Source organism: Amphibalanus amphitrite, unplaced genomic scaffold, assembly GCF_019059575.1.
Source record: "Amphibalanus amphitrite isolate SeventyFive unplaced genomic scaffold, NRLGWU_Aamphi_draft 000368F_arrow, whole genome shotgun sequence".
In the NCBI taxonomy this organism is placed as follows: domain Eukaryota; kingdom Metazoa; phylum Arthropoda; class Thecostraca; order Balanomorpha; family Balanidae; genus Amphibalanus; species Amphibalanus amphitrite.
The window spans coordinates 417,166-424,407 of NW_024881862.1; the positions used below are offsets into that span (position 1 = coordinate 417,166).

Genomic DNA, 7,242 nt, shown 5'->3' on the forward strand with positions numbered 1-7,242 from the left:
CAGTGGCTCCGCGGCCACTGTCTACCATGAACAGCCGACGGCGAGTTCAACTGGGGGTAGTTTATTAAAGTCTAGTCCGGTTTAACGAGGCCAAAGAGCTCATTTATGCCCTCAAAACCAAACAAACTCATTTCATTATCATGATATGAAATTTATGCATAACATTGGTCCTTTTCTATAAACCTGTAATTACGGTCCTCATGACTTTTGATTCTCTTGGTACGAAACACACAATAAACTTAATAGATATACAAACTTCCACGTAATGAAGGTTTTCAATGACTATGTTACAGGCAATGTAGTGGTTACCGGACTGTATTCATCATGTATCGTGTCATCACCTCACCAAAAAACTGTACTTTGTACACCTTTGCTTCGAATACAGCCCCACGTTCATCAAAGTCAGTTTTTTGCGAGCGCAGGCGCGACGGATAAATAGCATTACTGCCACTGACCTCTAAATTTCGAAGTGTGTTTCGAACAACCAAAATACTTAGACATTCTATAGAATGCCTAAGCAATCAGGGATTCTATAGAATACCTAGGGATTCTATAGAATGCCTGGTCGGTCAGGCATTCTATAGAATGCCTAGGCATTCTATAATGCCTGATTTCACACATTGCCTGTGACAACTATACGAATTGAAATTATCGACCGAAACGATCGTTTAACTGGGCATCTGTAGATTAAGACATAAGGAGCTCCTTGCGTCATCAACTCATCAAGCCGTATCAGCGTCTTCGGCAAATGATCTTTTTTCCACATCCTTGGCCTTTCCACCACCCCCTTTTGTCTGTCCCTTGTCCACTTTCGTTCCCCCTCCCCCTCCTGCACCTCCACCGCTTATACCTCCTCCAGTCCATCCTTTGCCTGTTCCAATCAATGCTCTTCCGCTTCCTCCACGGTGACTGTTTTTAATTCCTCCTACTGTGCCGGGTTTTCTGCCTTTTCTTCCTCCTCCTCCTCCTCGGGGTTTCCTACTTCTTCTCCTTCGCCCTCGACGCCCACCGCCAATCCGAATTATTGCATGTAAGCCGACAGCGCCTCTTTTAAGCTTCTTGTCGGTTACAGCACTGAGGCTGACCTTGACCCCTGCCTTGTTCAGCACTCTCACACCAGCCCCGTACTTTCCTCCCACGACGCCGTGCTTGCTGTGCGTCGCCTTGAAGGAGCCCTCGACGGCCTGTCCGGGAGAGCCGGCCGGGTCCCTTCGCCCGTCATACAGCCGTTTGGGCGGTGGAAGTCGCAGAGACACCTTCGGCAGCTTGGCTGGCTTTGGCGAGAATGGCTGAGGCTCCAGAGACTTGTGAGGGAATTTCAGTCGATTTGCTTTCTGAGCACTGCCTAAGGCCAGCAGCACGGCTGCTAGCCCCAGCAGACACAGGCACCGCATCTCTCCTGAAAAAAATATACATATATCGCACAAAACTTAAGTGCACTGCTTACGTATCTATGCGTGCATGTAGGTATTTCCATACCTACATGAGTGTGTAAGTACCACGGTTGGTTTTGCATCAGAATGGCATGGGTCTTGACTCTTGAGCCAAGCGATTATGTCAAAAATCATTGCAAAAAAAATCAAGTCAATACGGTGAAATGGAGAAACAAACAAAAATAATTCCTTTGAACAAGCTACCTTGCACCACAAAAATATCACTGCATCCTCGTATCGCTTACCTACACGTTTCTATGGTGTCGCTGACCGTCTTCGATGGAAACACCAACGGTCCCCACTGGGGCCCAACCAGCGCGCGGCCAGGATGAGTCGCAGTGGCCGCCCGAACTGTGCCGCTGGCCCACGCCGGCCGTCAATAATAATCCGACACGTGTGTAGACAGCTGTCGACCCCTGACTCTAACCGATTGACACGGCCTCTCGCTAGCAAACGTCAAAAAACGTAGTACCTACGGCTCCGGTTGGAAAAGGTTGGCGGTTCAAGGGAATATTGTAACTACTAACTACATCGTATTATAAGTCACGGAGTTGCAGCCACTCTCAGCACTTTTGTGCAGGCGCTCTGGTATATGGCCAGGTCATATGCAGCTTTGGATCTGCTTACCTGACTCGGAGTTCACCGTGTTTTGTATGTAGGTATTATGTATGTATGTATGTATGTATGTATGTATGTTTTATTCAAAGCATGGGCGTAGGAACCTCACGAAAAGTGTGTGTGTGTGGGGGGGGGGGGGGCATTAGGCGTCTTTGAGCTAGGGAAAGCTGGAACACATGCAAAAGGAGCTAGCGGGGGACGAGGCTTCACCACGCCAAATCCTAGCGGACATCACGGCAAGAGAGCAGTGGCAGCTCATAGCTCAGGCACATCAAACAATATACCCTGCATCAAACTGCCCAGGTGCCGTGTGACGTCAAAATTGTATAGTATATTATTAACTCTCAAGCAACAGTTGCCTGAAAAGATACTCACCGAGGAACTGTGCAAACTGGCCGAGGGCCGCCATTGTAAAGTGTTGGCGCCCCTGTGGCTACCGGCCACCATGATCGTCCGAGACGGCGTGTTCACGAAGAGTGTTGATTGTAAAAAATTCGCTCTGATAACCGGCAACATAGTGCTGTGACTGATTTCGCGTGGCTATTGTGCTAAACATGTCTTAGCAGATACCTACTCTCAAATGGAGCAAGAATATCCCAACTCAGCCGAATGACCGCAATTTGTATTACAGTTGATCACAAATGCTGCATATTCATATACAATATGCATCACAAATTCGTTATATTATGATAGTGACTAAATTAATTCCTTTTCTGGACACCAAACGCAATTAACTGGTGCCACATATGAAACATCATGTTTTATTCTGTGTCCTTAGCTTTGGCGAATTTTTTGGACTCCATTTCTTTAATTTGTTTACCCCCTGACCCACCGCCATTCCCACCGGTTCCTCCTCCTCCCCCTCCTGTGCCTCCACCGCCCCTTCCTCCTCTTCCTGCCCCTCGTCCTTTTCCTCCTCCATTCCAATCTCCTCCTCCTCCGCGGCGGTTCTTGTTCCTTCTTCTTTTCCCTCGCCGTGCACCGCCAAACCTCTTATACGGCCTTGCGCCAAACCGAAGTATCCCATGTAAGCCTACCGAGCCTTTTTTGAGCTTCTTGTCCGTCACGACGCCAATACTGACCTTGATTTTGGGCTTGTTCAGTACTCTCACACCAGCCCCGTACTTTCCTCCCACGACGCCGTGCTTGCTGTGCGTCGCCTTGAAGGAGCTCTCGATGGCCTGTCCGGGAGATCCAGCGGGGTCCCCTCGCCCGTCATACAGCCGCTTGGGCGGCGGAAGTCGCAGAGGCACCTTCGGCAGCTTGGCTGGTATTGGGCTTGGCTTTAACGGTCCAGGCTTGAGAGGCATGAGAGGTATAACAGGCGGCTTCAGTCGAGTTATATTCTGGGCACTTACGGCCAGTAGCGCAGCTGCTAGCCCTAGCAGGCAGAGACAGCGCATGTCTCCTGAAAACGACATGCAAATAATTTATATAGGCCATATACTCATATACACGTTTGGTGGCGTTTGGTGGTGGACGGTTTGGTGGTGGTGGTGGTGTATAAGGACCCAACACTTGCCAAAACTGATAAGGAAAACGGCATAGCGACATTTGACATGGTTAAATAGGACGTAAAGAAAAAATGGCCTTCATTAGAACTGTGTAAATACCTTCCTCCCGATGTCGTACCCAATTTATTCAATATCCTTAGAAGTTAGAATTATCCAGCAAATTTTTCATTTTAATAAAAATTCACTCCAAATGGTTGTTGAATGGAGCCGGGTGACGTCCTATGCACTACGCAGTACTTGCCGCAAATGACACCACAGGACCTTGCCCGCGCACGGTTCACCGGTGATAATTTAATCGAAGTTCAACTGTATCGCAGGTAGATGGCGAAACGGTCCTCCCCGATGTAGCGTGGTCCTCTCGTGCCAGTTGCCAACTACTAAAAAAAAAACACTACTGGCCAGATTGCCAGATACCAGTAGGTAAATATATAAACGCAGACCGAAGGACGCGGAGCTACCCGGCCGCGAGCCCACTGTCGCCGAGTTTCCAGACGAACACCTAATCCAATTTGGCACAAGGAGGTCGTTCTAATTTTGACCTTCGATCACCTATGCTGATATAGTTTTTAACTTGATCGTAGCTTACTTAGATAAAACATGCATAAAATTGGAACATTTTTATTCTGATTTCAACGCCTTTGTCTTATGTCTGTTGTAGTGATGATAACTAGTCCTCAAGCTTCAGCAAAAAAAAACGAGGGGATTTCTAAGAACTTTCACCGAACGAAGTGCAATTTTTCTGCATCAGCAAAGATCGCTTATCTAAAAAGGAAGAACTACCTTAAAACGTGGTGATTTTCAACGGGGACCCAAAAAGCATCATGTGTCACACGCTTGGAGCAGAGCTGTAGGAGAACAATCACAACAGGATGTGGACCGCTTACCGTACTAAGCAATAGTCCAGCACCGTTTGAAGCACCCCTTCACCCTTACCTTGCGGCCTGGGTCGGAATGGGTCGAAATCAGGCGCCAAACTGTGGGCTCCACCGGCCATCGAGGCCTTTCATTAGCGCCCTGACTCATTGACAGTTGCAAGCACCCTGGTCCTGACCGATTAGTGACCTCTCGCTCCCAAAAGTCAAACAAACAAGTCAAAGGATCCGGTTAGAAAAGGTTGCAGTGTAAACAGGTATTTACTAATATTTTCAGAGGGAGGAGTGCGCTGTGACAATGACTCATAAACTATGACAATGCAGAAATGGTGACTGCTGACAGACGAGGGCTACCGGCTAATGGCTATATAACTGTGTATTTCTTTTTATGGTAATTATATATAGATAAGTATTGTAAGTATTGGGTATTGCTTAACCCGCGTCCTGCTGGGGGGGGGTGTTTGAACACCCCCCTTGTGGTTTTTCGCGAATATCTCAAAAACGGCGCGCGGAGCGCCGCCGTTTTTGGTACACCTTATCATACATCAATTCTACACATGTTGTGAAAATTTCAGACCAAGGTCATTCAAGGTCAGGTCACCAGGTCACTTGAAGTGACCTCACCTCATAAAAAGTTTCAATGTCTGCCATAGCTACAACGAGTGACCGATCGCTTTGAAACTTTCAGCGATTGCTAAGAGCAATAGCATGTACAAAATGTTTATCTCAGAATTTTGATATCGATGACCTAAGGTCAGGTCAATTTTGCGACCTCCCCATTCCCAGCCAGCAATTCACTTGGGCTGAACAGTGGCAAACGTCGGGCAGCTTGGGCTTAGCTTGGGTTTGCCCACTTTGATCAAAACCAATGTATTTTTTACTAGGGCTGAGCTTGGGCATGCCGCAGCTATGCCCACGTGCGGATAGCAGTAGCTCAGCCCGACATCTGCCCACGCATCCAAAACAGGCTTAACTTGGGCGGAGCGCGAGCTGATCAAGCTGGCTGTGTCCTTCGGCTAACTGGAGTAAAGCCGGAGTTTAGCCATACTTGTTCGGCTGTTCGCGCATGCGCAGTTCTGCGCCAATCATGTGCAGCGTTTGTGACAGTCTGCGCGCTGTGCGACGAAACGACACACCGGTGTTGGGGCATTTGGTGGTTGATGTTTGGGCGCGTGTGACAGCGCGAAGAAGGGATAGTGCTCATTGCTCTTATCAAGTGGACTGGCATGGAGTTTTACGGTAGGTAATTGTATTGAATGGTGCGCTTGATCGTATGTAAACGTCATTATTTTGACTGAGTTTCACGCCATCAAACATGAAGCTGAATAGCTGTTCAGCCTGGCGACTTATACCCTCGCTCAGAAAAGCCGCATTCCGTGCCTTTATGTATATCTTTGTGAAATACCAGCACTTCTGAACCAGGAAAATGAAATACAAAACACAAATATTTATCTACTTATCACCGAGCACGCTCATTCTCTGTCCGCGTTGAAAAATTCGAATGAACATTTTATACGGATCAATGAGAAGTGCTGTTACAGTATTAATGCAACAATAAGTTATTTTTCAAGCAAACATGCAATGTAAATTAAACCAATTGATCTCTTTTTCAGGTACGTACCATTAGAGCAAATTGTTCCAAAAAATGGAATAGTTATACAAACCAGGACCGGGTGGACGCCGCTGTCGCCCTCGCCAAGTGGTTTAGCGGAAACTGCCTGCTTATAATTAAATAGGTATACCTACATATACGGAAACTGCGCCGAAAGCTGGCCGACCACCTACTGCAGATGTGTGTGTGTGGAGGAGCCAGACGCCTCCAAAGCTCCCATTCACCAGAGTAAAGTTCTTTATAAACGATTGTTTGCTAATTGCTTTATGTCTTATGAGCGATTACTTGCTGTCCTTACTTTATGCTTTCGGTTAAGTGTTCAACCAAGTATTATGAACGCCGAACGGGGAGGAAGGCTAGCGGGTCTTGTGATTGATTTATAGTTTTGATGGCGCTTTTTCATGACTCATGCCATATTATTGCTGCAGTTTGCAGTCCACTGTTTCATGTATTTGTGTTTCATTTGACGTGTCTGTAGTCGTTTGAAATAAACATTCAATCAAAGTCAACCACTACTTTCCTTTCGCAATGCTCGATGACCGGTTAACAGAGCATATGAGTGACCGTAGAAATTTTAAATATGCATTAAAACCACACAACCTGCTGAAAGTGCATTGGCTGCTCCTTGCTACTTGATCCAGTGTGAAGCAAAAGCAAGATGAAGTCAAGTCGAGACTTGAGAAAACAGGAGCCGTCACTCGAGCCGAACCCGAGCAAAGCCACAGCAGTTTGCAATGTATAAACCCCATTCACTTCTATGGCTTAAGTCGGGATAGACAGGGCACACAGAGTGGGCTTGCCGGAGTTCAGCCCGCTCGGGCCCAGAGTAATTTCCATTACCTATATAAATGGATTCACTGCTCGGGCTTAAATCGGGCTAACGCCAATCGTCGCTCAACTAGGGCTAAACTACGGCTGCCCCGAGCTCGCAGAGCGGGCATACCTCCGGCAGAGCATGGGCTTTAGTCGGCGTTTCTGTGTCATACGCCGACTTTAGCCCAAGCCCTAGCCGACTTTAGCCCGACTAAAAATCTCGGGCAATCCGCACTTGAGCCTGCTTGGGCCCGGAGCAAAATTGCTGGCTGGGTTATAAGTCAATGGGAGAAAATTGAAATGCGCCTCTTTTGGACGAAAGACATTATAAACACTCCCAAACACCGAATTACAAGTGGTTTAGACACACTGAACATGAA

At 47.3% G+C, this 7,242-nt stretch overlaps 1 long non-coding RNA gene across 1 annotated transcript; it reads right to left on the reverse strand.

The window, feature by feature from the left end:
* Positions 1–42: 42 nt before the first annotated feature.
* Positions 43–1,788, reverse strand: LOC122389681. Its single transcript, XR_006258011.1, has 2 exons — positions 1,679–1,788; positions 43–1,399 (listed from the first exon to the last, which is right to left on the reverse strand). It is a non-coding gene; the product is annotated as an uncharacterized LOC122389681 (long non-coding RNA).
* Between the last annotated feature and the right edge of the window lie 5,454 nt (positions 1,789–7,242).